This window comes from Lethenteron reissneri, chromosome 34 (assembly GCF_015708825.2).
Source record: "Lethenteron reissneri isolate LAM-NWPU_2019-01 chromosome 34, ASM1570882v1, whole genome shotgun sequence".
Taxonomy (NCBI): Eukaryota; Metazoa; Chordata; class Hyperoartia; order Petromyzontiformes; family Petromyzontidae; genus Lethenteron; species Lethenteron reissneri.
In genome coordinates this window covers 15173137-15196271 of record NC_083812.1, presented here as the reverse complement: position 1 = coordinate 15196271, position 23135 = coordinate 15173137, and the positions used below count along the sequence as shown (strand labels likewise).

At 40.3% G+C, this 23135-nt stretch overlaps 1 protein-coding gene and 1 long non-coding RNA gene across 8 annotated transcripts in view; one reads left to right on the top strand and one right to left on the bottom strand.

The window, feature by feature from the left end:
- Nucleotides 1–23135, bottom strand: part of LOC133350734 (glutamate receptor ionotropic, delta-2-like) — a 211307-nt gene that overhangs the window by 167022 nt on the left and 21150 nt on the right. The gene's annotated exons all lie outside the window — the stretch shown is intronic.
- On the top strand, nucleotides 677–8027 carry LOC133350480 (uncharacterized). The gene is made up of 6 exons (XR_009756081.1): nucleotides 677–770; nucleotides 1599–1727; nucleotides 3716–3913; nucleotides 4642–4784; nucleotides 5760–5807; nucleotides 7957–8027. It is a non-coding gene; the product is annotated as an uncharacterized LOC133350480 (long non-coding RNA).

Below are 23135 nucleotides of genomic sequence, written 5' to 3'. Positions count from 1 at the left end.
ACAGCCCCAAAACATAACAATGCATGAGCCCGAACGGTTGTGAACTTACGCTGTACAGGATATATCTTTCTAAATGAGAATTTAAAAAATTAACCCGTAAAAACTAATTTTTCAAATCCTTTATATGCGTGGCATCGGTTTTATTTTATTATTCATTTCTGTTTTTCTTGAGTAAGAGTTTCATTTTTATCACATTGGTATTTTAAATTAAATATAAGGAAAGTCGTATATAAGGATTATAAGGTTTTCAGTTTTTGTATGATTGTTTATATTGTACATTTTTGTTGTTTTCTTGAATAATTTTCCTGTGTTTAGGAAAAATATATGATTGTGTTAGTGAAATTTTTTTTCCCTAAAAAGTGGAAAATTTTGGAAAAAAATTTTCACGAAAATAAATTGTCACGCACAACGAGTCTGTGTGCAAAATGTCAGCTCGATTGGATCACGGGAAGTGGGTTAAAACACGACCGAAAGATTTGCACGGTCGTAAGCGCGCAAGCAAGCAAGCAAGTGAACTTAATATAAAGGATTTAATAAGCCCCGTGTCTGAAAAACATATACAGTCTGTTCTCTTGTAACGCGTGTTTTCGTAACGCGTGTTTTCGTAACGCAAATTTGATATAACGTGATGGATGTATTCGAGAACACATTTTTTATAACAAGGATGCGAATTAGATACAACGCGATTGAGTGAACGGAACTACGTCGCAGCGCGTGCCGGACGGAGTAAGCGGTTGTACGGCTGCCACAGCGTAGCATCATCACACAAGGTATTGGGATGCTGCTGGATGCTTCTAAACGCTACCCACGCGCCTCACTCTTTGTTCAGCCTGCGTATGCATCTCACGTGTTGTCGCGGACTGGGCTTCACCCTGCATTATATATTATTTATGATTACACGATTTTTCCATAACGCGGTGTTCTTCAGGAACACAACTACGACCTCGTTATAGGAGAACACACTGTAATGAGGAAACTTGGACTCAACACCTCCACCGTTGGTTGTTTTTTAGGCTTTGGGGGTTGGGGAGTATAGCGGTGGACTGCACTGCGCTCTCAATCTGATGACCTCAATTTGAGTCCTGGGTCATGGTACAAATCAGGAACGTGTGATATTTAAATCGGCCGTGGGAAAAACATGTTCACCTTCCTGCACTGACCAGTGCAGTGAAGTACAGTCACAAACCCCCTACGACTGAGCAAAAGGCTTGGCGAGGCCTCCATGCAGCAGTGGAAGAACACATGGCTGTACATTTAGGCTTTTAATTAATTTTAGGACTCCATAAAAATGCAACATAAAGTTCTAGGGCGTATAGCAGCATCTTCCATCACACTTACTTAGAAGTGTTGTTGTAAAGTAATTTGCCAAATGAGTACGGCCACTTAGGCAATAGTTGCCATGAGCTGAAATGTTCTTCACGTCATGCAGGTTTTGTTTATTCTCTGAGTAAAGGTTTCTGAAATATGCGACGAGTAATTTTCCCTGTGAAACTGCGTTTCATTTTCTAGCAGACATGGCAAAATTGAAGAAAAATGTCCAGCGATACGAAAGACCTGCGACGTGTGTGTGTCTTTGTCGTTTGTGTTGCGTTCGGCAGCGGAGCGGTCAGCGCCACGCTGCGCTTCGAACCCGCCTACCCGAGTTCGATTCCCGCTCACGGTCAACAGCAGTGACGATTATTTGAACCGATCCTGGACCTCCCCTAGGTCGACTCAGCCTCAAATGAGTACCTGGTGGAGTGTGTTAACATAGCCACTAGGGAGACAAAGGCGGCCGGGCGTGGTGCTGGCCACCCACCCCCTGGTGTGCCGTGCCGGCCTTCGTAGGTGCTCGCTAATAGCACTTGCCCTCACAGTCTATTAGGGCTATACGGGGGAGCTTTGTTCCGTTCAGGCTCACCAGCAGTTGGCCAGATTGAAATGCGCAAGCCGTTGTGCCAAACAGCTTAACAGTCGGCCTTTAGAAGTGAGAGCCGACTTTGGCTTCCTCTGCGAGCAATCAGTATTCATAAACGAATGGCTCTGTTGGCACGAGGGGATGTCGAAGCCAACTTCCTGTAAAAGCGAGCGTTGCTTTGTCCCCACTGGCGAATGTGAGTGCGAAGGCCGCTGTGGCACGTACAGGTGCGAAGGCCGCTGTGGCACGTACAGGTGCGAAGGCCGCTGTGGCACGTACAGGTGCGAAGGCCGCTGTGGCACGTACAGGTGCGAAGCGAGACCTCTCTATCCCCCACCCACCCTTTACTCGGAATCAGGCAGAGAGAGAAGCACGTTTTCCTCTTCAAAAATAATATTTGCAACGAACTGAAAATGATATCGTTACTGTAAATATGCAGATATATTATTTTGCTCTAAACTAATTGTTCAAAAACGTTGCGACACAACGACACATGTCCTCACGACGACGAAACTGACGGGACACTAAGATGACATAATTCCTTAACGAGACCTAAATGTATGCTGTAATGCCCAAATGAATCGGGAGCTATGGCACAGAAACGTGCAGCAGCAACGGAAGATATACATATAATGCGACACGAGTACACACACAATGAGAGTAATTAGCAGGAAAGAATAAGTTGATTATAAAAGGCGTGGAGTAGTGGCATAGTGGTTCACACACCCACTGCACAGTGAACCTGGTGACCTGCATTTGATGCCGGGCCGCAGATAAAATCAGCTGTGAGTGATATCTGAGCCAGTCCTGGACCACACCTTCACCAACCCACACTATCCAGTGTGGTGAAGTATGGTCAAATGAGATCCTTCACCAAGGGCTGGAAATTATTATTATTATTTACACGAAGCTCTAACCATGTTTATCACTTTATATTCTACTCTTCAGTCTAACCAATATGGGTATGTCATCATGTCAGGACAGAAAAATGTTCCCTGAAGCTGAAACCTATCTATAGAAGCGGATCTTTTCCCCAAGAGGCAAGGCAAATATTTCATCTCAGTGCTAATGCTGTGGTTTAGTATACGGTACAGTAATTTGTTTTATTTTATGGCATTGCCTCGAAAATGTAATCAAGCTGGCAATATGAGGTGGATTACGCAATAATTTAACTCATCCGTATTTCATTAATAGATTACAAATATGAACAAACAAATATTAATTATGTTCACCCTAGTGCTCTTCAGTTCATGAAAACTATCACCTGACCTCACAGTTAAAAACAATAATAACTGTAAGCCGTTCACAAGGCGCCTTCGCAAAGTTTCCGTGTGGGGAAAAAAAAAACCACAGAACACTTGATGGAACATATCTTCATAACAAATCCTAGCACTAAGAAAATATATTATGCACTGTTAGCCACATACAAATCTGAAGGGAAACAATGTAAGCTAATGTATCCTGTAAATGTCCACAACTAAATCTGAAGTTAAACGGTGCTAACTTCCCTCACGTAACTTTGCTGCTTTCTTTAAACATTGAGTAACGCCTCGTGTCGTTGCACGCTACAAGGGAATTTCCTCTGTTTGGCAACACAATTGCACATTACTGAGCTATTGCACTCAATCGTGGCTCATTGAAATCATTCAGTAATCACCAGCATCAGCCGTGATGAATCCACTGCTGGATGAATGCCTCCTCAAGCCACTGCCATCTCACATGACCTTGCTATACAAATTTCCACTATGTACCTGCACACAAACTAAATTAACCCATTCCGTTGCTCCGTGTCCTCTCTTCTTCTCAATTCACACGCAGTGCATACGGGTTAGATAGACCTGAGATGTATCAATCCTGTATCCTCCAATCTTTGCTGACCAGCCCATACTTTGCTGACTCGCCTCTACTGGACATCTGCGAAAAAGAGCTTCATAGCTCATCGGATTCCGACTGTCTAAATAAAGATTCTGATTCTGATTCCTCGACAGCCTGGCCCAAGGAGCTCACTTTAACCAGGTAGATATGTAAGCAATACAATGTGCCTACTTTCCTATGAATAACTAAACAAATAGGTATTGCAATATAAATTGTTCTGCCACATGGCAGGTATGGGGGTGTTGGTTACACAGGAACTTCCTGATATGGTGTTGAGTTTGGTCACGTGACCAGGAAGTTACGATTTAACATTCTCTAAGCCATGAGGCAGGGTGTCAGCCATTACACAAAGTACAAAATGGAGGTACAAATAGCGTCTCATTGAAAAGAGGTCATTGTGTTTATGTTCTTATAATACTGGGAATGCTGGTTTAATGTTAGGATTGCCGTTATAATGCTGTTAAATTGTTGTGATAAATATGAGGCCTAGTTAACAACGAAGCCTGCCACTTGCATTATTGTGAATGTTACTTGTAATTGAATAAGTCGAGTCAGACTTGTGCCCATGTAACTTTAATGCGATCTTTAGAGCAAGGATGAAGAAGTATCTCATCCACAGTTCAGTGTTATGTGCAGCGCTGTACGTTTGGGCTACAGTATGGTGATTACACGAAGTGACCTTATTAAACACAGTAGCTTATTCTCTTGTGTAGCTATTCAGTGCTAATGTAGGTTCCTGGTCCATCCAGGACGTATTGTTGAGTTTCATGTTATCTAAGACAATGTTATGATGCTCCTTGTGTTCATTCATTGTATCGATACTGGAAGTATTAACAGATGCTGTATTTTGTGCTGTGTTTTTCCATCAGTTTTACCTCATTCAATTAGTTAAGTCGGAGTCGGATATTCATCTTGGCTCTGAACGTTTAATGAACGTGAGGTTCACTACTCGGATAGTGGTGCAACGCAGCGCACAGCAAGGCCGAGACATATGTACTTTTAAGTGAACAAGGTGAAAATAACAAAATATTTGCAAATAACCAAGTTCAGTATTTTGTTGAATAAGTAGAAAGAGAGGTAGATGCATTTCTACTCTTTAAAAATATCAATAAGAGAGTAAACCACAATTAACAAACAAAAAACATACCAAGTTTGTTTGCCTTCACATAAAATGATGACCCATGTTCCCTCACACATTCCATTTGTTGCATATAAAAAAACTCCTTTTGTCCACGGCCATATTAGCCGAGACTGACATTAGGGGCCGTCCATAAATGACGTCACGCTATTTTGGCCGATTTTTGACCCCCCCCCCCATCCCCCCTTCGTCACACGGCGTCACAAAAAGACAGACCCCCTCAAACATGACGTCACAAAGCTCTGCCCCCCCCCCCCCCAAAGCCATATTTCCATTTTGAAAATGAAACTTGCTTCAAATCACTTTAAACTATTGTCATTGTAGTGCGTATTTAATGTGCCGCTACATTTTGATGTTGTAGGAGAAAACATTTATTTAAAAAGAGGCATTGGAAAGCTGAAATTTAGCATAAAATGCACTTGAAAATATTCAACGTCTAACTAAAACTGCATATGTTCAGAATATTATATTGAAATTATCTTAAAATTATAAAATATTAAAAGTATTATAACTATTAAAAAAATACTTGAAACTTCGTAGTAGAACGAAAAAAAATGGAGAGTACAATTATTCCACAGAATGAAAAGCCCTGGTAGAATCATTAGAATCAAAATGTCTATTAACAATCATTCAAAAAAATTACTAAATTTATGCTTCTCCATTGTCCCATGGAGAAGCAAAATGCTCCATCATGGAATAAATAAAAGGTGACCTTAGTAAATTTAAATATATTAGATAGGAATTTATCTAAATTAGTGTTGTTATAACAATTCTATTTCATTAAGTTTATTTAAAGTTTCGCATTTTGAAGTGATGTCACATTTATCAAACCCCCCCTCTCTTCCCTAGGTGCGTGATGTCATTTATGGACGACCCCCTATTTGCGGCAGCTGTCAGGTCTGTGAAAACTCCTGTTATTTGTGTCCTTATTCTTCCCATTATATGTAACTTTTCCCATGAGTCTTTATGGAATGGCATCCTATTATCCGTAATTTTTTTTAAATAACAGGAGTCACGTGGCCATACATACAATTATATTCTTTGGTTCTTTCTGTGACTTTACCGAAAGAACCAAAGAGTATGAATTCCTGCAGTCACGAAAGCTTCAAATCAAGAATGCGTACAATTGTCTGTGGGGTTATCCGTCACTTATTTTTTACCCCATAGTAAAATCGCGGATAACCCTGTGGGTAATAGGATCAATATTGGTCCCCATGCCACCTGTGGGTAATAGGATCAATATTGGTCCCCATGTCACCGCTAATGACAGAAGTTCTCCTCTGCAACAATAATATATTTAACCTTCATTTCGCGAGATTTACATTGCAGATAAATTCACAACAATATTCCCCTCGCCTTGCAGCCCATGATAAATGGAGCAACGTTAACAAAGTGATTGTAAATATCTTAACATTATGCACAATAGTAGATGCATATTCTTGATCAGTGCTGATATATAGTCCAGCTTAATCCAACCATAACTGAGATTTTATTTGCTATGAAGAAGGGCCATTCCCCGGAATGTCACCTATTATATATGTCCCCTCTTCAGGCAGGGGTATTGATAAATGTGTTGAGTTTTTCATAACCAACATGGCACAAATGCGAGCGCACATTGTGCACATAAGCGAGGCTGATGGAAACACACACAAGCATTACAAATATAATTGTGACACAGTGACTATGTGTATTGAATAGCAAGCAATAATACACCAAAGCTAGTAGATGGGCAGGTTGCGTGTGGTCTCCTGATTCAGTGTGGAAGAGTAGGCCAGATACGCTTTATGATGGGAATTCCTCTAGAGCAGTGGTTCTTAACCTTTATTGCAGCCTTGCACACCCTTTGGTTCTCAACCGCAAAAAAAAATATGTTAAGAAATACAGAGGGGTTTGATGAAACAAAGTAGTTGGACTTACGTGCCCGTGCTTAATTTGTCTTTCGATGATTTACCTTCTAAACAAATCTGGCCAAGTCTCGCATCCCCAGAAAGGGCATCTCGCACCACCCCTAGAGGGTGGTGCACTCCAGGTTAAGAACCACTGCTCGACAGTCTAGAGGAGGCCATTCCGCCAGAAGTGGCATTAGCAGCCCTGCACCTTTAACCTTTGAAAAGTAAGCACGCGTTCAAAAGGCCAGGCCTTGACCAATATATAAAAAGGCATACGTAAAAAAAATCCTTATTAAAATGTTTTGAAAACCCAAAATATATACAGCAAACAATGTGAATAAATGCAGCGTGCATCCGCGTGAACACCGATGTTTCCTGCATCGGGGGAATTTTCTCAAAATGCGGTGTGCACATTGCGTGGCTTTAATTGTGCCAAAAGGGAATGAATCATGTCGAACTAAAGGCCGGATGTTACGAGCACTCATGGGTATAAAGGAAGTGGGATCTAGGCCCGTAATTTAAGGGCTCATTAGGACGCAGAGACAACCTGTTCACTTTCTGGGAATGGGATTGGTGTAGCCAGGAACCATTTGGAATTACCCCTTTGCACTCAAATTGCCATTTAACTGCTTTCTCAGCTCTTTAAAAAGGCGGTGGCAGGGCCGTTTAATGTGCACTGTTGCTCAAATGTGGATGCATACACGTCATTTCCTTTCGTAATGAGTCACCACGGCTGTTTCAAAGAGGATCTGTAAGAAGTGTAGGAATAAATGTTGTTCCGGAATTACTTAAAAATTGCATATTTTTTAAATTAATATTCATGCTCTGTGTAAAAGTAATCATATTAAACAATAACTTAAATAAAATAAAAAGCTTCTGTTCCAAGTATACCAGGAGCAGTAACGAAAAAAATATATATTTAAAAAATCACAACAGCTGCAAACTATGCGTTTGGTATGTATGGCATGACAGCCAGTCACAATATTACTTTCATACAAGCTTTTTGTCCCGTGAAATGTGGTTATCTGTGACACTATAAAGATATGTGAAGGCTTAACGTTTTAAATATCTGAAACAGTTCATTCAGAGCCATGGCAATGTGCCCATGGCAAGGTGACTTAAGAGCTTGTTTATTTTGTCTTTTTATCTTTTTTAAGGAGCTTCAACCTCAATCCAAAACAGCAAATGTGGCCTGAGGGCTGAAGATAAATGTTGAGGTGAAAATGTGAGTCGCAGTGAAACAAATTTCCCTTACATTTAATCACTTTTAGTTACGGGGGGAATGTAATAGTATGCACAGCAACTACAGCACATATCACATGGTCCAAAAGTGTGTTGCCATGTGACAATTGTTTGGCTAAAAGTTTTAGGATGTTTAACCTGACCTTCTAAGTCCTCAAAAAGGAAACAACTGTTAAAATAGCTTTCCAAATGTCTAGCGATATGCCTCTGGCAAGATAAAATTATTACACAGCAATTTTTTGTATGAACACCCATTGTGAAATGGATTTTTGAACTCATTTTTTTCTTGGTATTATATACACGGTACTACAAATATTTTTTAGCCTATTGTATGTTGACATCATTTGCATTGAAAGATAAAAATATATTATAAACATTCAATAAAACATAACCAACGTCCTATAACATAACATTTCAATTATAGGAAACCATGTTTTTCATTGCAACAACCTGCATATAATTTGATTTTTCCCACTCAAAAGTATTCAAAGGCTGTTTTGCAAGCTAGCCCGGGACATTATTTTTCGTCTCAAGTGATACAATTTGTTATGCAGCGTGTGTACGGAGGAGGGCTCCGTCTTTATAATGCTCAGTTGCAAAAGAAATTTAGAACAGAAATTGTATCGCATCTCCCTCAAAATGATATTCGAAATTTGATGCAAGAAGACTGCTTAAAAACGCAAAGGTTGTAAATTGAATTCCACCACAGCTAACTATAACTGACATAATTCAGACCAGGAGAGAGATATCGCGTGACCCTTAAAATTAATGTGTCAAAAGCATCTGAATTAAAAACAACTATACCACTCATCATCCCGGTCTTTGATTGGAAATAAACCTCATTGGTGGGATTTCAGAATGTGGAACCTGCTGTCAGTTCCAAACAATGATCCTGACTCTGCTTCTGTGGTGAATCGAGAGAAACGGACATCGTAACGATAAATGCATAACTGAACCTAAGAGCGTATCCCTCTTGTTGCAAATATTATTAAAGCTCTGTGCCCGAGGCAAGACATGACTAACAACTGCGAAATACGTCATTGGACACAATATCTGGTATCTGTTCTGAGACTTGTTTTTGTATGGCAGTCATGCTAGCCGGCAGTCAGTGAATTCCCAATGTGATAGCCCATTTATGCACGTTTCTTTTTCGAAAAGAGACCTGGGATTAAACACAAAGCCAAGAAGCAATGAGATACAGTTTGGAAATGAAGAAAACACTGGTGTGTCTTCCACTTCATACCATGTGTATACACTTCTGGATTATAATAATTCAACAAACTGTATATGAGTAAGAATGCATAAAAAGCAGGGGTAATTTGTAAGCATGACTCCATAAATCATGGATAGACACAGCTGGCAGAAAATAGCTTCATGTTGTCTGTTGATGTGCCATCATCTCATTTACAATAATTACTGAAACAGAATGAGAGTAGGAGACACATCAACACGCATCTTTATATTATCATCATTCTATGAAAATAAATAATAATGCTCTTCAGTGCCTTATTATTTATTTTGATCGTTCTTATTTTAAAATGTTTGCCATCGCATCAGTGGAAAAACATTAAATTCTCTGTTTGCCTATGACGCAAACGTAAAATTTCCTTTCTTGCAGGCAATCTCATAAGAACCTTAGCATCTTCTGGTTGGCAAACAGACATCGTAACGCTGCCGTCGATGGCTGTTTACTCCGTGATGGCTGCTCTAATCGGTGGCTCCAATACTTAGGGGCGCTCTTTCCCACTTCTAAGTGACGTGACTTTACAAATAAGTAGCGGAGTAGCAAGGCAACACTAGTCAATCCATGGAGCAACCTGACTTCTCAAATAAATTTTACAAAAAAATATATAACTGTGGCAAAAAGTGTATACATTATGGCCTATTAAGCATTAGCAACCGTTTTTACAATGTTATTTAAAACTTCCCATTAAAATTGCTCAGCGATCTGAGCAAGCTGATTAAAATGGCTTGTCAATTTCAGGCAAGGCTGATAATGCCCGCAATCCAACCGCTGAGCCCATCTGGAGCCAAGTAGAGTGAGGGAAGAGGAGAGCCGCGCGAGTTTCGGGATTTCAAACGGCTCCAGTACCAAGAGACACTGAGAGGCAGCAGCAGGCAGCTGTACATTACATGAACGAATTATTTGTGTGGGGAAAGAGCGCTGATTTTGGATATGAAAAAAAACATTCACACCCGGAGTACAAAAGTTTTCCGCAATTAATAGATTACGTCTGGTGGCAATGTTAATAGAAAAAACAGGAGTCCGTTTAGTGTTCTCATTTTACAACCAATATTTATGTTTCTCGGACAAGCCAAACACACAACAAAGTCTATCTGCAGTCAATAACCTGTTTGGAGATAATTATGAGGATAGTAACTCATCTTAAAATGGACACTTTTATCCGGATATGCTCCTAGGTTTTGTTTACTTCATTTAAATTCAGGGCACACGAGCACACGGAATGCAAGTGCCGCACTGTGCGTGGTTGAATTCACTGCGAATTTGATTCAGCGGCGTGGAGAGACTTTGGCTGGTGGGCACTGTGGGGCGGTCCTCGAGAGAAGATGTCTTCACACTCCCACGCCCCTGCTCTGACAAACTCAAGTCACATTGTTGCCACTGCCGCCACCACGAAGACACGAACAGAGCATGCGGTTTATCCACGTGCGAAACGTAAATGCTACCTTTCAATACAGCAAGATTGAATGATTTTGTTGTTGTTGTTGTCGTTAGCTATCTCGGTCCGGTCGATCTTAAGAGACGGTGTAGGCACTGGAATTATTTGCGAACGCCTCTGCTGGTGGAATGTACTCCCCCTACAGGGAGCTCTGGAGAGTAATTTAGTCTCCACTGCCACATTGACCAGATGCTTTTGGCAGAGGAAGGAGTACCCACACTTTGCCCACCACACGTGACGTGCCCACGGACGAACGGTGGCGTTGCCCAATTATACAGCTGGGTATGGCAGAGCGATGGGGCGATTTAGATACTTGCCCCATTATCCATAATAGAGGCTTTTTTGGGGTTTAGATCGCGTAAATATATAAATGTGTCGTTAAACCCGCCACCACCCGACACAGCCAACTAGTAAGGGTTGTCACATAAACAGAACGTCCCAATTCGTCACTAGTACAGCACACAGGTGTGTTGGAGAGCAAATCCTAAACATTTACAAACTGTGTACGACGTTTTGCCAGTAATTACAGCTCGCACCATCAGGCGACAGCCAGATTTGGCCACATTTGGCTGTAACCTGATGATGCTAGTTGTAATTATTGGCGAAACGTCGTACTTGAATTGTAAATGTTGCGTGTTTACTTTCCAACACACCAGTGTGCTGTGCTAATAACAAATTGGCTTTTTTTTACGTCATAAACCTTACTAATTGGCTGTGTCGGGTGCTGGTTTAACGAAACATTTATATTTACGCGATCTAACCCCAAAAAAACCTCTATTATGGATAATATTGATCGCGAAAGCCTATGTTTGGTCCCATTATCTTAGCTGCAACACAAAGAGGTGGAATTGAACTTTGCCCGCCTTTTGATCGCAAGTCGAGTGCGCGAACCATTACAACCACTTCAGATATTGTTTCATTGTTATCGATCATAACATTCATCCAAACTGTAAAATTATTACAAATGTTAGTTTTCACTTGGCACAGTTGTTCTACAAAATGTTCATGCATTTTATGTATACGTATTCAAGTCACATATCATCTATAGTTAATGTAGCCGTTGGGGGAAAGGAAAAAAACATAAATACCAAAGCAATACATCCAATACATCTTACAAATGGCTCATTTTGCAAAAGCTGTGACCTATGATCCAAATAACATCAGAAAAACCTTTTACAAATCGCATCAATTGCCAAGTGGGTAAAATAGCCTGCAGGAATTTGGTGTGAGACACTTAAAAACCTCTAAGGGAGCGGCCCTGATCTTGAGGCTTTATTTTAATCTGAGACTCGGATATCCTGCCGATGCAATGATAGTCGGCTGGCATGGCTCTGATGACACTAACTCCAAATGCCAGCTGCCACGTATGAGTGATAGAATGAAAACTAAATTATCCACTTCAAATAGAGGTGCAAGTGCATATTGCATAAATAGCAGGTGTCTCCAGAGAAGATCGTTCTTCTATGCAATGATTATATTTGTAGGCAACCGTGAACCACAAACATTTAGCAATTTGGTTTTTATTAAAAATCCAATGCCAATTATTTTTTCTCTTAAGCTAATGATCAGAATAATATATCATTTATTATATATACAATTTTACATTTAATATATAACACGCATAGGCCAGAAGATTGCATGTGGAGAAAGTTATAGCTGCATAATAAAGTGACATATATGATTCATTATAATTTAATTGCACTGCAAGTAAAAGTTTGCTTCACAGTATTTTGTGCTGCACAGTGGCCCAGCCATTTGATGATCTTATTGAGAAAAATCAGACCCACTGGCCCTCAGAGAACACGTCACTGCATAACGAGTTACAGTATCTGTACGAGATTTGAGCATTTCAAGCACGCCTTATTAGCCCATATTAGCCCTGTTGGTACAGAAGTACAGTGTTACTCTCGTCATTAAACATCTATCATTCATTAACACACGCCACTTACCAATAGGTAGTTCAATTTCATCATACATTCTTCTATCTTACATATTCATCTAAACAAAACTATTCATTGTAACACGTAGGCTTTCGCGACCAATATATTCACAATAAAGGTTTTTGGGTTAGATCGCGTTATTTATAAATGTGTCGCAACCCTCCACCACCCGACACGGCCAATCAGTAAAAAATGTGTCACGTCGACAAAATTGCCCGATGATGCTGGATGTAATTACCAGCGAAAGGTCATACTCAAAAATTGTAAATGTTGTGGATCCACTCTTCAACACACCGGTGGGCTAAAGTAGTGAACTATTTGTCTTTTGTCAACGTGACACATTTTTTACTGATTGGCCGTGTCGGGTGGTGGAGGGTTGCGACACATTTATAAATAACGCGATCTAACCCAAAAACCTTTATTATGAAAACTATTCATGCCTCATTGTCAAGCAACTCAAAACCGACACGTTTATATGTAAGCGATCTAGCCCAAAGACACAACTATTATAGATAAAACATAACTGGTAAGCTAATGAACAAGGAATAATGATTAATCGTATTCTATAGCTCGGTAGATTATGCAAAATATGTTTACATATAGAGCTAGGACGATGAGTAAATGAATATACGAAAACAATTTTACTTTTTTCATGACACATTGGTAAAAACGTCATTTTCATTAGGCCCTATGGTGTTAAGGGTCGTCAGTCTTCAACCCTTATTAATTTTATCTCCCTGGCCTTTTGCTTTATGTTCTATGAAGAATGACCATTGCCAGAAATATCGCCGGGTAAATATATATGAATTGTGCTGGTCAACTGCTGCCAACGCATCAGAAGTTTTGCCGCATCTCGAAGGTGGGAAACCCCTCGAAGCCACACCCAGCGTGAAACAGCTGATGATGCCAATAGCATTGCCAAGCCCCACCCATCACCTCCTGTCCAGTGGCACACGTGGAAACTGAGGCGAGATGTTATTTTCCCAACTATGTTTCCGTTTATATATAATTAGTCAAATAATCAAACCAATAATGGTTAGAGTCATTGGTTGCTTAGATAAATCGTATAGGCAAGCTCTCGTTGCGTACGGTATACACAGCCTCTCGAAGAGATGCATTGTGACTGGTGATTGCATGAGATTCCATACTATTTCTGGGTTGTATACACTTCAGAGCTACAATAAGAATTCACGTGATTACCAATAGGTGTGTTTTCAAGCAGAACTGTGAATGGTGAATTATTTCAGTAAATATCTCGTAGACATATATCCATTGACTTAAATGCTACATTGATATATTTTGTTACATGCAAGCATTGATAAACCAGTAACCATAAACACTTGTCAGACTTTTCATTAGTCATGGTATTTTAACATGAGCAGTGCTCGCACAGTGGATGGCATATTGTTGCTGTCAACCCAAAAACCTGAGTTTGATTCTCAGCCACAGCTTACATCAGTGGCGGGTGATATCTGGACCGCTATAAGGCACTGGGCCGCTCCCTGACCGACATGGCGAAGTATGGTCAAACAACCTCCATGATTGACATTGGTATTGGGAAACCTTCATCCAGCAGTGGATTGACGAGGGGGTGAAAATTTTCATCAATCTTAAAAGTTTAATTCACTCACTACTGAGCAACTCCACTCCTCATTTTAAACGTAATTCTTACTTAGTAGACGACTCTTTCCTATTTGACTTTACGTAAACACGTATATCAAACCATGCACATTCACGGAAAGGTAACAAGTGTTTTCTTCGATTCAGAAGGAAATATATTAAACTGAGAATAATGGACGTGGAAAGGCGTATTTTTCCCGACATACTGTGCCAAATATTTTAAACGGTTGTGCAATATTTCCATTCCAACAAATATTTATTACCGTAGCCAACTTGAGGTCAACAAATATTTTCGATTACGTTTGAGATTGCATAACGTCAATCCCGCGCGCATACTTGGGAGCCTCCGATATATTAAACGGGCAAGGTTTTCCCAGGTGAGCTCTGGGAGCTTTCTTGAAAAATTGAGGCCAACCGAGGTTATCATTTCACAGCACAAACAAAATGGGGATGGGGGGGGGGATCTTGCAAAGCTATGTCTGTGTCATCTTTGATACAGGAGTGCCTCATGAATACAAAAAGTAAGCTACGTCCAGAGCCAAGTCTCTCCCTGCTCCCCACCCCATTCCCACGTTAAACGCAGCCCAGCACACAGCACCGCAGGGAGTGTCCCACGCTCTGAATGGCATCACACGCATTCACAGGATCAACGTGTTCCGTAGCGCCGTGCTTGAACGCATATGCTCCACTTTACAATCGCTGCATACGCCCCATTGACGGACAGTTTGAGGGGGCAGCCGTTGGCGCAGTGGTAACGCTGGTGACGCCTTTCTTTGCGGAGTTTGTATGTTCGTTCTCCCCCTGTTCAACATGGGTTCCCTCCAACTTCTCCACATTCTTCCACCCACAACTATGGATGTACATGTGTTAAACTTATTTTGCACCGTTCGTAGCCAAACGTGCTAATCGGAGGTGCGGGGGAAGGACAACAACGCGAAAAGGCATGCAGCGTAACTGGTATAAATTACTAAATTGGGATCACACAGCAACGTAGACCCCTACTGCAAACACTTGGCAGGACCCTCTAGGAAATAGTCTTGAGATTGAGTGAGGCTTTCCGGAATAAACAATCCTAGTAATAATATAAACTAAAACCATTAAGTAAGTCCTATGTGCTCTGTATATACTGCATTTTGCACATGTGGATAATAATGGTATAATAAAACCCATAAACTCTTGTTCAGGAGGGTCCTGCTAAGTTTTCACAGAATGGGGTGAGTGTTGCTGTGCGTACTTCCAATTCAGTACATTTTTGGTAAATTTAAAGCATTTGTATATTTTGCCCAAACCGTTAACTGTTGTGTGTGTGTGTTGTTGTTTTCCTATCCATAATGCTCATGAAACAAATACAATTGTTTAGGAAACAACAACAAAAATGGAAACATGTTTCTGTTTGGAAAATTTTAAATGCAATATATATTTTAAATATTTACATTTTTTTTGGTTGGAAATCATTTTAAATCCACATGACTGATTTTGTACGACCTCAAAAGCGATTGTTTTAACACAAATTCATACTCTCAATTGCCTTAAAATGGCAGCATTATGGACTTCTAACTCAGGACATTTGTATGCGCCAATGCTACTGAATAAAGATGCTAAAGTTGTCGACGGGCAGTTTTTTTTATTACTCGATACTATAAAATTTGTGGCCACATTAACTGCCAGTTTAATGCAAGGCTATTTTGCAAATTGTCCCTTTGGTAAAACTATAAACATTTAAAATTAACATATTTAAAGTTACATCACCACGAAAAGTTATGGGTGGTTGGGTGCGGGGGGCGCACAGGCACATCACGAAGCTGTAAAGAAGTAAATAAAAACAATATTTCTAATAGTAATGCCGTGTGGTGTGGCGGGCTGTGGTGGCAGGCGGACGCGGGAATGGTTTTGTCTGTGTCCTGCCTGGGCCTGACTTCACTCATGACAGTTTAATAAAAGTAGATTACAGGCAAACCAAGTCACGTCAAAGAGAAAAAGGGCATGAAAAAAGATTCCATGAGACGCACGGCACGTCATGCATACCAATTTGCCTGCCCGCGGAGATCTATTGTAAAGGGAACTTTCCTTTTTGAAAAACCCGGCTGCGCTCGTGGCATTTCGGGTGTTTCCTCCTACTGCACACCGTTTTGCCACCCTTTCGTTGCCTCGCGAAAACACAGAGAATGGCATCTGCACTTGTTCAGTTTGACTGGAAGAGAAGCCATTTGCTTCCTCTTAAGTCGCTTGATGCCGTTAACTCCCGAGATAATATAAGCCTTTAAATATATATTTTTATACCGGTAAGTTACTATGCCTGAGGATTATTTCTCATTGAAAAAAACACAATATATAGTAATAGATAATTTAAATTCCATTTTTTTTTAAAATCCGACCCCTAAAATTAATGAAAATGTGTCTGCAAAATGTAATTCTGTAAGCTACAAGGATGAATAATTTGTGCATTGGTACTTTCAACTATTTCACAAAATTAGCGCATTATTATCGTGAGGAGCTTTATTTTTTATTTTATTTCATTTTCTACAATTATCATGCCCAGGAGATGCTAGCTGCTGGGATCTCGCCATGGGGAATCTCCACATTTTTTGGGGGGGGGCGAAGCACAACCTCTGTTTACAATTGTAAACACACCACCCGTAATTTACAGCAGAGGCACGGCGATTGTCCTGCCAATGGTGCCGTGAATCTTTGAGGGCAGAGGATTTGGTATGCAGGGCAAGACTTCTGCCAAGGGGGCGTGGGGGGCGGAGATGGTGGCGGGCCGGGGGGGACAGTGACCCCTGCTCTTGCCTGACTAAAACAACGACTGTTTTTTTGCTCTCATAGAAAGATAAATGTGTCCACTGGGCTATGAAATTCAAATATGAATGTTCTTGACAGAGACGAGTCCAATGGCTGGGCAAATGCAACAAAAACAAAACGAAGTGTGCAATTTTGTGCCACTTGAGAGTGAGATGGCAAGCGATGGACATGGACATTGCGTGACACTTCCACTGAGATGTTTTGTGGAATGTAGAAACGATTACTGGCTGCAGCAAGGAAAAGTAGATTCCAAGGAAAAGCACAGTGCTCGGCAAGAGTAAAGAGTGCGAGATAGAAAACGCATTTGTAAGTGAACAAACTAAGACTTAGATATGTAATAACGAAACCAATACTGACAGAGCTATAATCGAGCTGCTGAATAGGCCCCAAATCCTTTACATAGATAAATTTATGAGTGTGGGGGAAGAGGTCACACAGTGGATTGCCCACTGCGCTACAAAACTAGCAGCCTAGTTTTGCACCTCCGATTAGCACGGTTGGCTATGTACGGTGCTAAAGAAGTTTCAACGTACATATAACCAGAGTTCAATTCCCAGCCATGGCTCTCTGAAATGGTGTTCTCCCTTATCTCCGTAACTAACCTGCAATGACCAGTGTGGTGAAGTATGGTCAAAGCAACATTCTTGACAACATGTTATCGGGAGCTCTTCATACAGCTGTGATTAGACAGGATTTTATTTGTTTCATATTTTATCTGTATAGTGTATGAAGGCGGCTCTATGCCATGTTTTCCATGTTGTTTTTTACCAAACTTAACCATCGCTTCCCCCATCCTTCTAACCACCCCTTCCCCCATCATCTTATTTTCGTTGTTTGTCCTTTCCCCCCACCCGCACCTCCAATGAGCACTGTTGGCTATGTCAGGTGGGAAATAAGTTCAACATACACACACGTTGTCAGTGGTGGCTTAGTGAAAAGGGGCCCAGTTCAGATACCACTCTGTATTGATGTTTCCCATCAAAGGGGGGGGGGGGATAGTTGCCCACCAGCCCCCTCTTTATACGTGACTTTACCGAAAAAACCAAAGAAGAAAAAATATATTGTTTTTCTGAATGATCTGTTTTGCACCTCGCCAATGTGTCTGGCCGTTCACTGTGGTCAGGAATCAAACTCAGGTTGGCAGGTTCATAGTGGAAAACACGAACCACTGTGCTCTCAGTATACGGTAGCAATGTCAATTATGTATTCATGCACTGTGTGCATGTGTAAATCCAGCAGTTTTATAAACAACACGGAGGCTTTCGCGACCAACATTATCCAGAATAGAGGTTATTTTGGGTTAGATGGCGTAAATATAAATGTGTCGTTAAACCCGCCACCACCCGGAACGTCGTACTCGAATTGTAAATGTGGTGGGTTTACTCTCCAGCACACCGGTGTGTTGAACTAGAAACGAATTGGAATGTTCTGTTTACGTGACAAACCTTACTTAGTTGGCTTTGTTGGGTGGTGGTATTATGGGAATGAACATTCTGTCGAGTGCTACTATCAAGATCCGAAATATCGTCCGTGGTATCCATACTGGGGAAGTGCCTTTTGCTAATTTCTGCCACAGTATAGGAAGTAACATTAAATCGATGCTTTCAAAAAAAGAAGCCGCTTCCCACCTCCCCACCTTCCCACCAACCATAACTAGGCACAACATTGTAACTGATTCAATATATTGACTTAATCCGAGCAACATTGTCACACCATGGTTAATGGATGTGTACAAGTGCCTTTGCCGCAAATGCACTTCCGAAAATCGCGTGTGACCACCAGTGTGCTCATCCCGTTTTTGTCCGCGCCAGACCAGATTGCTCCGACCAGAACCACCACGGCTGAGAAAGATGTTCGACCACTTGTGATCGTGCCTACCGCCTTAGGGTATGCAAATGCCTTCATAAAACATCCGTGCAGGGAGAAACTTCAATGTAATTTCCTTAAACGTATGTACTTATATTACACGAAGGATTGGGACGCATTTTTTTTTGTCTCTGCGCCTTCTCTCATGGAAAAAATTGCAAAAGTTGCACGAAAAATATCGCTGAGGAAAGTTTAGTAGCGTTGATGTTGCAAAAGTGTCCGGAATCAATTAATTTGTTGATGAAAAGGAATTCCTGCTGTACTGCGGAGACCTCTGCCTCAATGTCAATTTGCACAAACAATATTGAGGCAGAGTTGAAAGCTTTGGTCTCTTTCTTGCTTATAACAAAAAAATGTTCCCAAAAAGTATTTCTTGTTTAAATTCGGTACATCCAATTGGAATATATGAAAACTATGGGGATTTTTTTCATTTCGAGATAAAAGAAAGCACTTTGCTAGAATTTCTAAACGAATAAATAAGTACACTCAAGCAAGTCTTGTCTCCACTACCAATGCTAATTTTTCATGATGTAATTTTTTTCTGTAATTTACCCCTTTTGTTGCAAAAAAATGAAGGAAACAATATGAACTTTCAAGTAAATATTTTACTATCTTGATTTGTTACTGTTACCTGAATTGTTTGTGCATAGAATATTGAGCCTATGGCATGACACAGTATATGCCCGATCTCATCAGGTCAGAGGTCAAGATTTCACAGTTGATTTAGACTTCAAAGGATGAATATTCCCCCACCTGTTTACAAGGCCACCCCCCTCTCTCTCTCATTCTTCCATTGCTATATATTGCCGTTCTCTCCCCGTCATTCCTTACTTATTCCTCCCTCTCGACACTCGGAGATCGACAGACAAATTATTTTTACCATCTTAGAAGAGTTTGAGCCTGGATAATACTTGGATGGGTGATCGCTGTGTAATAGGTGCTATAGACTGCAGGACCACGCCATGAGCATCACAGGGCGGTGCAGCAAAGTACTTCTGGCCTGCGAAGTCTACGCTGCCCAGCATAAGCACCCTGCACAGACACAATACGGTAAAGTTTGGTCAAGTAATCCCCATACTTTGTGCAGGATGTGGGAAGCCCTCATACAGCAGTGGATTGAGAAGGCTGTATATGCACACATAGACGATTATAAACCCAGAGCAAACATTTGAGGTGGAGCAGTGGTGCAGAAGGTACAGTAACTCACTGTGCTGTGAATCTGGCGACCTGAATTCAAAGCCCAGCCATGGCGTGGCTCACATCAGTGATGAGTAATATTTGAACTGGTCCTGATTCCTCCCTTAGTGATCCAAACTGATCAGAATTTTAAAATTGTTTTCTTATACTTCTCTGCTTCAGAAATGCATGCCAATTACAATGTTTTTTGTTGAAATGGTAATTTCCCAGCATTGCACTATAACCGTGCCTGTTGATAACAAGAAGAACCCCCCCTCCCCCCGATGCATTGTGCCAGCAACGTTTAATAATTTTACTGAATGTAAATGAGTTTATTTAGCAATGCTTATTTTTGTTTTTATTGAAGAGTGTGTATGTTACCCAATGGCGACTATACATGTAATTATTAATATGCCCATTGTAAAAACATAACTGGGATCAGAAATACGTTTTAAAATAGAATTGTCCACTCCATCTCACTGGCCTCTCCATTTATTTCCATTAAAGAGGACAATGTTGCCAACTATATATATTATTTTAAAGCCACAGTGTTATTTACAAATGTCCATTCAAATCCATTCAGACTCTGTCGCCTCGACGGACCTGGTTTTCACCTGAGGACGGCTGCTTGCGTTGTGGCTGAAACGTCGTGAGAATAATTTTATTATGTTTTATTTTTATTATTTTTTATTATTTTATTACTTCCCTTCTACGTGACTTTACCGAAAGAAGCAAGAAGAAGATTTACAAATGTGTTGAGTTTGTTTTTGTTAATTGTGCTTGTGCACCAACCCCAATGCAGCAGCATCGCCAAACACTTTGCTGAAGCACGGTGAGGTATAGTCAACATTCTATGGCCAACTTGGTGTAAGGAATCCTTCATCCAGCAGTGGATTGACAAAGGGCTCTAAGTTTAACACGTAGGCTTTCGCGATCAATATTATTCATAATAAACGTTTTTGATGCTGGATGCGATTACCAGCGAAACGTCGTACTCAAAAATGTTAAATGTTGTGGTTTCACTCTTCAACACACCGGTCGGCTAAAGTAGTGACCTATTTGTCTTTTGTCAACGTGACACTTTTTTGCTGTTTGGCCGTATCGGGTGGTGGAGGGTCACGACACATTTATAAATAACGCGATCTAACCCAAAAACGTTTATTATGAAAGGGCTCTTAGTCTTACACATCGGTCACAAACAATCTTTGGAGAGGGCGTTTTAACAAATCTCCCTCAACGGTCAGCACAAGGTGCGATTTGCAAACAAGATTGAAGCCCAGCAACACACATGAGTTATCTTTCCTAGCACAATTGTGTTATGTCAGTACAAGTGGCCTGTATGCATACAGCATTTATTGTACGGCAATTATTTGACTTGGAACTGGAGAACCTCCAGGCAGACACAAGGCATATATACTTACCAGAGGGTGCTTTCTTACCCAAACATCGTCACATTTTAGTTAAAAAATAGTAGTAAGGACTATATTTATTAAAAAAAAAAATTGACGGGACAATTAATTAAATAGGAATGTCTATAGCCTATTAATACAATTACAAAAATGACTGCGTTGTATAATGTAAAATGTATTGACCCGCTCATAATTGACTAATTAACCGTGCAATATTGATGCGATTGTGAAATCGTGTTTAAATCTACTACCCTACAAAACATATACGGGGAACATTTCAACAGCAGCAAGAATATGCTTTGATTGTGCCATGATTATAGAGCTTGATGCATGATCATTGATCATTATACTCATTCGACTCTTGTTCCACAGTTCGTTTCGAATTCTGATACATTAATGTTTTATGTACGTTTGCTTTTGATTTATGTGATGCTATTTTCAGAGACTCACTGCAGCCCATCTATTGTCACGCCTAATTGGCAGACGATATAACAATGTCTCACAAGAAAGGAAATATTAACACCCTTGTTATTAACCTTTACTTCAGCCTTGCACCCCTTTGGTTCTCAATCGTTAAAAAATGTATAATGTCAATAAATACAGAGGGGTTTGATGAAACAAAGTAGTTGTACTTACGTGCCCGTGCTTAATTTGTCTTTCGATCATTTACTTTCTAAACAAATCTGGCCACGTCTTGCACCCCCAGAAAGTGCATTTCGCACCCCCAGGGGGTGTGTGCACTCCAGGTTAAGAACCACTTCATTAACACGTATTCCTGCGAAATTGCTGCGGCTCCAGCTTACAATTGAAAATTCTGTCTTTGTTTTGGAAACCTAAAAACAACACGGTTACATCTTATAAACGTAAATGCAGACACCGTACGTTTTTAAAAAAGGTGAACATTTTAAAAGGCCTTGAGAATGAAGTATTAAACAAATGCATAAACTCATGCGTATATAATTATCAAATGTAGAAACGTAAAAAAATGATCCCAATTTATTTTAAACTGTTTGCAAAAACTTAAGGGGCTTTAAAACAAGTGTGGCACAAGTTAAATCCGCTTATTTATATGTTATTAAACTGTCCACATAATTGTATGACGAACATTTTATTACATTTGATTTTCTTCATTCATATATTTAAGTTACAAAGAGGGACTGAAGCAAAAAGAATAACAACATAATCCGATATATTATATATATTACGTTGTATGTTTTCAAATTTCCAAAGCTTAATATTCATAGATCAAAGACTCAGATGCACACGTGTCGCGAACATGCTCTGGGCCAAGTGTGCTCACGTAAGATTGCAGCTAAATTTTTCTCACATTAGTCTGCCCTGAAGGTATTGGGCATTCTTGCAAAGATGTGCCATTTGTAGTACACATGGCTTATCTGAAATGAAAAGCTGAACTTTACAATCACAAAAACATTACTCAGCGTCGTCGTTAATTATTCAGAATGTGTAAAATGCAGAATGATAATAAGTGCATTTGTTTTTTCCTTAAAGGAATTCGTTTTATGAACATTCTGTTTTTTTAATAGAGATAACACATTCCACTTGCTAAATGAAAATTACTTAAACATAGGAATAGTGCAAG